The 8,788-nt window shown below is 53.1% G+C and overlaps 1 long non-coding RNA gene across 2 annotated transcripts; it reads left to right on the top strand.

The window, feature by feature from the left end:
- Positions 1 to 4,749: 4,749 nt before the first annotated feature.
- On the top strand, positions 4,750 to 7,536 carry LOC112975378. 2 transcript variants are annotated; one of them, XR_003256574.1, is made up of 3 exons: positions 4,750 to 4,881; positions 6,487 to 6,531; positions 7,283 to 7,536. It is a non-coding gene; the product is annotated as an uncharacterized LOC112975378 (long non-coding RNA). The 2 variants fall into 2 exon arrangements; XR_003256575.1 differs by lacking the exon at positions 4,750 to 4,881 and adding an exon at positions 5,434 to 5,463.
- Positions 7,537 to 8,788: the final 1,252 nt, after the last annotated feature.

The following is an 8,788-nucleotide window of genomic DNA, read 5'->3' as shown; positions in this document are numbered from 1 at the left end:
TGAGCCGTGCGGTTGTCCCCCGCTACCATTCCTGACTGCTGTGATGGGGAAAGGGCTCAGACTTAGGGCTGAACAAGTCYCCCAAATGCTCAGTTTCCTAACTTTGGCTTATAGCTTCCCCAGAATACAGCTTTGTGTGTGTGTCTGTGGGGGTTTGCGTGGGCATGTAATGCAGATATATGTGGACGCATAATGAATGCATGCGTGCACACATGAATGCATGTGTGCACAAGTGCATATGTTCCTGTACGAGTACATGTGGGTGTACATGTGTGTGCATGTGTATCCTCATTCCTGTGCATGTGTGGGTGTGTGCACAAGCATGTGCACATGTACGTGTGCTGACAGTGGTTTCCAGACAGCTAGAGAGCACTCTGGGATGTAAGGCACACCAGCCTTGTTCTGACAGACCCCATTCCAGGGCTGCCCTGGGCAGCGCAGCCCATGCTGCAGACCCAAAGGTCATCCCCAGAACAGCACACATCCCACAAACCCTCTTGGGACTCCAGCCAGACCCGTGAAGCTCCAGCCTGTCTACATCATGGCATCCCATGGCCTGCCAGGTTGCTCTGTGTAGGGCTCTGCCAAAAAAGGCAGGACCAGGGGCTCCCTGGAGTTTGGGAAGGATGACAAGGAGCTCTAAAAGCTTCTGCAGATGCCAGTTAGTACAGGTCATCTCAGATATGCAGAGTTCTGCCTGGTCCCAGGCACAACCTTGGGCTCATACAAGGCAACTGAGCTGCTGGGAGCTGCTCATCTGTTCTGGATCTTCTGGGCTCACCTCACAAGAGGTAGGACCCTGAGGGGTACCTGGTGGGACCACATCAGCACTAGATGTGGGTTGACCATGAGGGAGCTGCTAGTGGTGCAGAGAGACCTGCAACTGCAGAGGGATCACATGGCTGCTCTGAAGAAACAGGACAAGTTCCACCACTGTCCCAGCTGCCCAGCTGGTCGTCTCACACCGGTGGTTGCACCAGACTCGCAGTCTGGGATTGCTGGGTCTCCCAGGGCAGCAACTTTCAAGCTGCCTCCACTCTGCTGGATGCCCTTTGTCCTGCTCCCCTCTGCTGACATCTGTAATGGCAGCATTCTGCAGCAGCACTTGTGGCTCTGAGGACTGACACAACTCACTAACACTCCAGAGACCCACATGGGTCAGCTCCCACTGTCACAGCTTGCAGGAGCCTCCCATGAGCTGTGCTGTCTCCTGTTCTGTATTTTAAGGGCTCACTTTTGCTATATGCTGCTCTGCACTATTGCAATCAGGACCCCTTCTCTACTGTATGATGTGCTCATCAGACAGAGAAAACCAATGTGGGCAGGACTCAAATGGACATGTCCCCTGAGCTAGGGTCTGCATTCCCTTGATAGATAGGTCTAGTCCATGGTGTGATCCAGCTGCCAAATGGAGGTGTCTGTTTTAGACGAACCAAATCTCCCCCCAGTTCTGCTGCCTGACCAAGGACTCGATTCAAGTGCCCGTGTGGGGTGGCTGGGGCCAGCTGAGACCCAGAGCTCCTCTGGCTGCTGCTCTGGAGGCAAAACACCACCCTGTGTCACATCTGCCACATGTGTAGATGTCTTGGATACTGCAGGGATCTCAAATAGCTCTGAGAGCATGTGGGTCTGCACCAGCTCTAGTGGGGTCAGACAATAGCTTCTATGGCTATACCTATGTATATCTAAACGAAGGCATCAGTCAGGAACTGATCTTCCCCCAGGTACCAGATAAACACTTTTCAGGCCTGGGGAGAAGGAAGGGATTGGTGCGTGTGTGTGTGTGTGGGGTACACCCTATGCTTTGGGGCCTCAGCATAATGTTGTCTCTGTCCTGTGTGTGATGGTCCTACGACACCCACCAACTCTATAGTCACATACTCTGCAGTCCTCGTCTGGCACAGAAACCACTCCACTGCTTTCCAAACCCTCTGGAACTCCACCAGCTCCAGGGCCTCAGCTGCATCCAGTTGCATCCAGCTGTGCCTTTGGGCCCAGGGCAGAAAACTGAATACCAAATGGAGAACATGTCACCAGCCAAAAGGTGCTGGCAGGCAGACTGCACAGAGCTTCCCCTGGCCCAGCTGTAGGGATGTTGGTGCTCTGCATGCACAGATCTTGGTGGGGAACAGTGACACAGAGGGGAACAGGGGACCTCCTTGGGGTCATGTGCTCCTGGAGGGGTCTTTGTCCACCAGTTCTATCCTACTCTGGGCAACAAAATCCAGCTCAAAATTGCCTACCCAATATGCCTCAGAAACTGGTCTCTGCAGTGGGACCACAGCATYCTGTCCTGCAAAGACAGACCCCAAAACCCAAGCCTACAAAGTCTCTGTGTCCCCAACCTCTTGGTCACCTTGCAGGGCTTGGATGCCAGATGCTGTGCCYAGGACCTCCTCCATCCTCACGATCYATTGATTGGGTGGCTTTCTTGGGAGCAGGGGTTCAGCAGTACTCAGGATGCCACAGGCCACTTCTGTTCTTTGCAGGACTCTCCAACACCACAGCATGGCCCCCGGAGTGACCAATTGGGATCTGAGTGTTCAGAGGAGGTTTGGGGCAATGGATGAACACAGGACATGAGGAAAGGGTTGACATGTGCTCCCCTCTGGCTTTGGTCTGTGGGTTTGGACTGTTTTCCTTCTCTGCTTGCCTGGGGAGCCTGCCTGTCCATCCCCAGCAGACAGACAAGGGCTCCCAGAAAAACAGGGTGGAAGACACTTGGGGCTGTGCTGGTGAATGAAGTAAAAGCTTGGAGCACATCTTCTCCCTAAAGCTCAAACAGGGGCATCCTGTGTCACCCAGGAGGGGATCTTGGCCTTGATCCTGTATTTACGCAGCTCCGCTCAGGGCACTGTTGGCTTCAAGCAATAAACTGCCCCTGGRTGCCTGAAAACCCACCATGTGAGATGGTGCTGCCATGCCAGGGGCAGATTTAGGAAGGGCTGAGATTATTCATTGCCTCCTGTTCCTGCAGAGGATGAGGAGATCTGAGTGCACAACCYCAGCTCCCTTCCCAGGCATATCTCGCTGTAAGTCTCTGTCTGGCCCCAGTTCAGCTCCTGAAGCAATATTTGCTCCTCAGGAGCCTCTGTCCTGGCAGCCACATCCAGTAGGGCACCGATCCCGAATGAGGCTCAGCTGGACAGGGAGTGGGGTGCTGGCCCTCTGTGCTGGAGGGACTATCCCCTGGAAACGAGAATTAAAAAGTGTCTGTGTGGAAGACCCGCTGCACCCCAGGGTGGTGGGTAGCTCTAGCCCCTGGGGTCAGACTCATTGCCGGAGCCTGCTTGCCTAATTCAACGTCAACTTGTCCCTGCCGCTGCGCCAGGGTTCCCTCCCTCCCGGAAGCCTCTGGGTTATTTTCTTTCCTGGAATTTCCCTCTCATTAACTCAGTTCGTTAGTTCCCGGGGCTCTTCCCGCCCCTTTCTGATCAGCACCTGCTCCCTTCATAAGGCAKTGAGAAGTGGGGACAGCGCAGGGCCTCTCTCAAGGTCCCCACGGTCGTGCCCAGCTGAGCCTCCCCCTCTCTGGCTCAAGGATGATGAAGCTCTGGGGTGTCCTGGTGCTGGCAGGGCTGGCCGGCAGCCTGGTCGCTGGGTGTGAGTAGGGCTGGTGCCCGGCAGGGACAGGGAATGACGCTGGGCAGGTGGGGGACGTGCATGGGGCAGGCTGCCCACCCCTTCCTGCTCCTCCTTGTTCCCTGCCGACTGCCCTCCCAGCCCCTGGCTTGGGCTGGGATCCCCCTCGTGCTTCCAGCTTGCTGCCTTATCTGGCATCCTCTGTTCTCCTTATGGCTAACGGCTTTCACTCATTTCCCTTTGCTTGCCAGTCGTGTTCCCTGGGGATTCCAGGCCTGTGGGGGTACATACACGCAGAGGATCGTGCTCTCACCCACCCTCCCCTTGATGCTGGYCCATTTGCTTTCCCATTACAGCACCTGTGACTGACCCTGCCTCCTCCACCAGCTCCTGTAAGTACTTGTGCATGATCCATGGCTCTATGTCCAGCTGTTCCTGTGCATGCTGCTGTTGAAGGGGAGTTAGGAAGGAGGGATGAGACATAGATATATTAAAGACTTCACTGTCTGTATCTGATGCACTGGTGAAATCCACCCTGAGCTTCCACTTCCAAGGCAGTGGGGTCCAGGGCTCACCACGGTAGGGGTAAACACCAGTTCCTGGAGGATCCTCCCATCCGGGGTTAGCTTGCCCAAGGCTGTGGTGCAGATAGGGCTTACAGCCTTTGGCTCCCACCAAGACCTTTACAGACAGAGGTGAAAAATGCTCTAAGGTCCCCAAACCAAAGCCAGTTGCCTCCCAGGTCTGGGTGCTGGCTGGCATCTCTTTGGGGTAGTTATTGGCAGGAGTCTGTCTGGTTGCCAGGGATGGTGCAGCTCATTCCTGCCCACGAAGGGATGCTGGGATGGGGGAAGCTGGGGACAGGGGTGTGGGGTGCAGGCTTTGGGGTGCTGGTGCTGATGCTGAGAGAGTCCAACACTGGCTCTGACACAGGGCCAGTACCTTGGCATTGGGGAGTTGCCTYGGGGCACTCCCAGATCGGGGACAGTGCCTGTGGCTGGGCTAAACTTGGTTGTTGGGATTTGCTGTGTGTCTTGGCCAGGCAGAGGGATGCCACTGAACCCAAAYTTGTTCCTGTTTTCCATCAGTTTCCCAGCTGATGTCTTCTGCCAGCTCTGGTAAGTGTCCCTGCTTGGAGAGCCTGGTGGTGGATCTCCATGTTGTGCTACCTGGCAGCATCCCAGCCTTTGCATCCACAGCTCCCTTGTGTGGCCCAGAGGCAAAGGGACCCCCCTGATGGTCTTTCCTCTCCTGTTCCAGCCTTCTCTACTCTTGACCTGATGCCTCCCACCAGTTTGGGTGAGTCTGAGGAACTTGTGCTTGACTTCCTGGGAGGCAGRAGAAATGGTGTAGCAATGATGCAGCTTGCACTGCGTGTGGGAGGGTCCCAAGGGGCTGTGGCCTGTGGAAAACTGACACCWCACAAGGTTCTCCTTTCCTATCAGGCAGTTCTCCTCTTCCCACTGCTGGCTTGGGCGCTCATAAGTCATGTTGCCTGAATGTTTTGTGTTGGATGTGGAAGCAGGGACCAGAGTCTGCGACTCCAGGCTCCTTCTGTCTGGTCTGAGTCCAGAGCTCCAAGAACTTTGCCTTCCCTGCTGTGGGGAACGTGTCTGTTCAGGTGGGGGATCGCCCATGCTCATTTGAGGGAGTGCGAGGAGGGCAGGAGTGTGTCAGAGCAGAGGTACAGCCAGGCTGGTTCCTGTCTGAGCCAGAAATGCTGTGTGATGTGACCCAAATTCCTCCAGAGCCAGGCACTGGGACCCAAAGCATCACGGCTTCTCTAGCTGTTTGAAGGGTGAGAGGTACTCACTTTCCTCACAGCGTTTCTCCCTCCCATTGCAGGCACTGCCGGTGCCTTGGTGACCTCCTCTGCTCCCTGTAAGTTGAGATCTCAGGCCTGAATTGACCCTGAAGCACCATTGAGTTCATCACTAGGCATGATCTTAGCTATTCCTGACACAGACGTGCCTCCCTCATCCTCGCAACCAGACAGTGATGGACACCCACCCCACTGTTGCTTTATCCTCTGGCCAACCTGGCTCTCTCTTGCTGCATCTCCGTCCAACTTCTCATCCTGCCTCTGCCAGGGGAAGTTTTTTTCTCTGCTCCTCTGCTCATGCTTATCACACACCTGGGGACKGTTGCTTTGCCCTGGTCCCTCTCTGTACAGAAAGGTTTATTTGCAGTATTGGTTCAGGATACATTACCAGACACCAAGACTAGCAGTTTAAGGCTAACTAGTTTACTGTGAAGTTACAGAATAATTATAAAGGCAAACAAATATTATTGTGATTCCAGTCAAAACAACAATAAACCCAACTATCCAATAATACTGAGCTAGGGTTAATATCTAGGCGTGCAAGTACAAAACCACAAAAACTAGGCAAGCTTGCAGGAACCAGAACATGGTTTCTTTGGGGGAGCAACTCGGACCAGCCAATGGGCTCAAGGAATTTCAAATTCCCCAGTCGGATCAGACCCTTTTATTCCTTGARTCACATAAGCACAGCCTAGGCTCTGCAGCCCATTTATCACCTTGTTATATCCTTCSGGTGTTTTCCCTCCTGGGGTTTTACAACTCTTTGTGCATATGGTTCTTTGTCACCTTTTSGTTATCAGGTGGTTACCTTGGGGGGGGGGGGGCTGCTAGAAGGGTTATTATAGCATGAGGCAATACTAGTCTAGAGATGCTTTATACTCTCTCACCTAGATAAGAAGCTGCAGTTCTTTAATCTTCATTGTTGGTCCCATTTTCATCTGTCTGAGTGCTTTTTGTAGGTCTTTTGTGKACTGCTGTGGTTTGGGTTAGTTTGGTGTCCCTGAGAGTGGGAGTGGGTGAGAATGGATTCAGAAAGGTCAGTCGTTCAGAGGCCAGCCATCTAATGAGATTTCTCTTTTAAGTGGACGACTCGTCTTCCCCCGGGCCAGGCTCTGATGGTGACACAGGTAAGTGTGTCTCCATGGACACGTGTGCCGCCTGACATCCCCAGACTCAGCTTGGATGTCAGGTTTGGCATTAGGGAGGAATTATTCCCAGGGCACTTGCCAGAGACGGCAGTGAGGCTTCCTCCCCAAACAGTGCAGAGCACAGTCCTGGTGGGTCCATCTAGCAATATCTCAGTTCATCTTTTCCCGGCCATTGCAGAACTTGGGAAATGGGATGCCATGAATTCTCTGGGTCTTATCTCACATGCCCGTTTCAGGTTGTTTGGCCTGAGAAACATAATTCTGCTTGCTGGAGAGGGCGACAAAGAAACCCTGGCTGCGACACAGGAGGCCAGACTAGAAGTGCARTTGAAACATTCCTAGCTTGGCTCTGGAGGTCTGAGCATACGTTGCTCACATCTGGCTTGGGGCCTGCTCTTCAACTTACCCCCTCAGCTTCTTCTGTTAGGGTTGTCCTTATCTTGGACCCTGTGTCCCCAAGGTGGGAGATGAGTGCTTAGGGGTGAGTGCAGTAGGTCTGCTTTGGAGAGGTGGGACACTGTGTCCCTGTCTCCACCCTGAACTGGGCAGAAGGGAGATTTCAACATGCAGCTCAACCATTTCAGTGCAGAGTCCTGTATGGATAAGGCCAGGGCAGTATGTCCTCCCTGGGGTCTTGTGAAAGTCATCAAGTCTCCTCCTTAGCTGCAGCCCTGGGAGAGAGGAGGGAGGAGTGTCAAGGTGTGAATGTGACACTTGTTTCTTCACACAGATGACAATACGGATGGAAACGGCAGGGGACTGCTTGCTGCATTTTCCCGATTCATTGCAAAAGCCATTCGTTTTGTGTGTGACAAGTACCAAAAGGTGTTTGGGCTGCTGTTTGGTTGAAAGACAATGAATGTGGGAGTGGGCAGGGGAATGGAAGGAGTCTTCCATCCCTGCAGCAACATCTACTGCTCACCGAAGTTGGGTCCAGGATGGTGATCTTGATGCTGGCTCCTCTCACAGGGGCTTTGACCCTACCCAGCAGAGCTGACTCCACTGACATCCGCTCAACCGCAGTGTCTGACCAATGTCAAATTCGAAATAAAGTCCAAACCATAGAGCTGAGCCTKCCTACTGTGTGGTTTGTGGCCGCCCTCGCGTGGAGGACTGGGAGTGGGCTGAGGTGTCAAAGCCTCARGTTTGACTCCCTGCTCTGCCAAAAACATGCCTGTCTCAGGGCTGGGAGATGCCTGGTTGCTATGGCAATGAGGATGATGCTGGCAGCTCCGTGGGAAGCTCTTAATCTTCCTGGGGATGGGGGAGGAAAGGCTCCGTGTCTTTTCAGAGTTGTGTACTGCTCTTGAGAGACACAGCTCTGTCCTAGCATGACGGGATGGCAAGTTGGAAGCAGCCATAAGAAGGGCTCAGCTCCTAGGAGGGCTCTGTGAGATGAATCTTTTAGTTATAACCCCAAATCCACRTGCAACTAGGGAACGCTTCCAAGCTGATAACCAGTGGTTTGTGGTGGTCCCAGCTTGGGAGACCCAGTGAAAAGAGCCTCATCAACTTGTTAGGTTTTGCTTCAACTTGAAGGGTGGCAACTGTGCACTGGACAAAATTTGCTGATTCTCCATGACTGGTTCATCTCAAGGTCTCTTGTTCATTGGTGGTAGGATGTTCTAAGAGCAGCTTGTGCCAATGATTGATTTTCTCCAGAGCAAACTCCTTCAAGCAAAAAATACAATCTCCTGATAAATTAGGCTGTAGTAGACAAATATATTGTTCCCACTCAAATAGCAGCCTCCTACTCCCATTGGCTGACGGATACTCCTCTAGCTGAGAAGTGTTGTGTGCTGTGGCTGGGAAAGGTCAGCCTGGAAGCACAGGAGCTTTTGGAAAAAGAAGATACAGTTTCTGCTTTATTTCTGTTCACTGTTTCTCAGAAGCCACTGCTTGAGTGCCTGGTCCTGAGTCAGGACCATCCGTGGGTCCTGCACTGTGCTGGGACTTTTCMAGATTTGGGTGTAAAAGGCTTGTTTGTACCTGGAAGCTTTAGCTCTGGGGATGGACCAAGGTGGTCCAGTGTGATCCCAAGTCCCACAGTGCTTCAGTGACACCTTGTGTCCCCAGGGCTCCAGCCACTTCTGGGCGAGCTCAGGGAAATGGAGATATGACCAGCAAGTCCAGTGCTGCTATGGTGCTGGAGTAGGTTTGGGGACATCCTCACCACCACCTCATTTTCAGCATTTTTGGGCAGTTTTCCAAGTACGTTTAGCATTTCTGCACACTT

The sequence above is a fragment of the Apteryx rowi genome, unplaced genomic scaffold (genome assembly GCF_003343035.1).
Source record: "Apteryx rowi isolate R43461 unplaced genomic scaffold, aptRow1 scaffold_665, whole genome shotgun sequence".
NCBI lineage: Eukaryota > Metazoa > Chordata > Aves > Apterygiformes > Apterygidae > Apteryx > Apteryx rowi.
The sequence above is the reverse complement of the archived record's forward strand: the minus strand, read 5'-3'. Positions and strand labels throughout refer to the sequence as shown.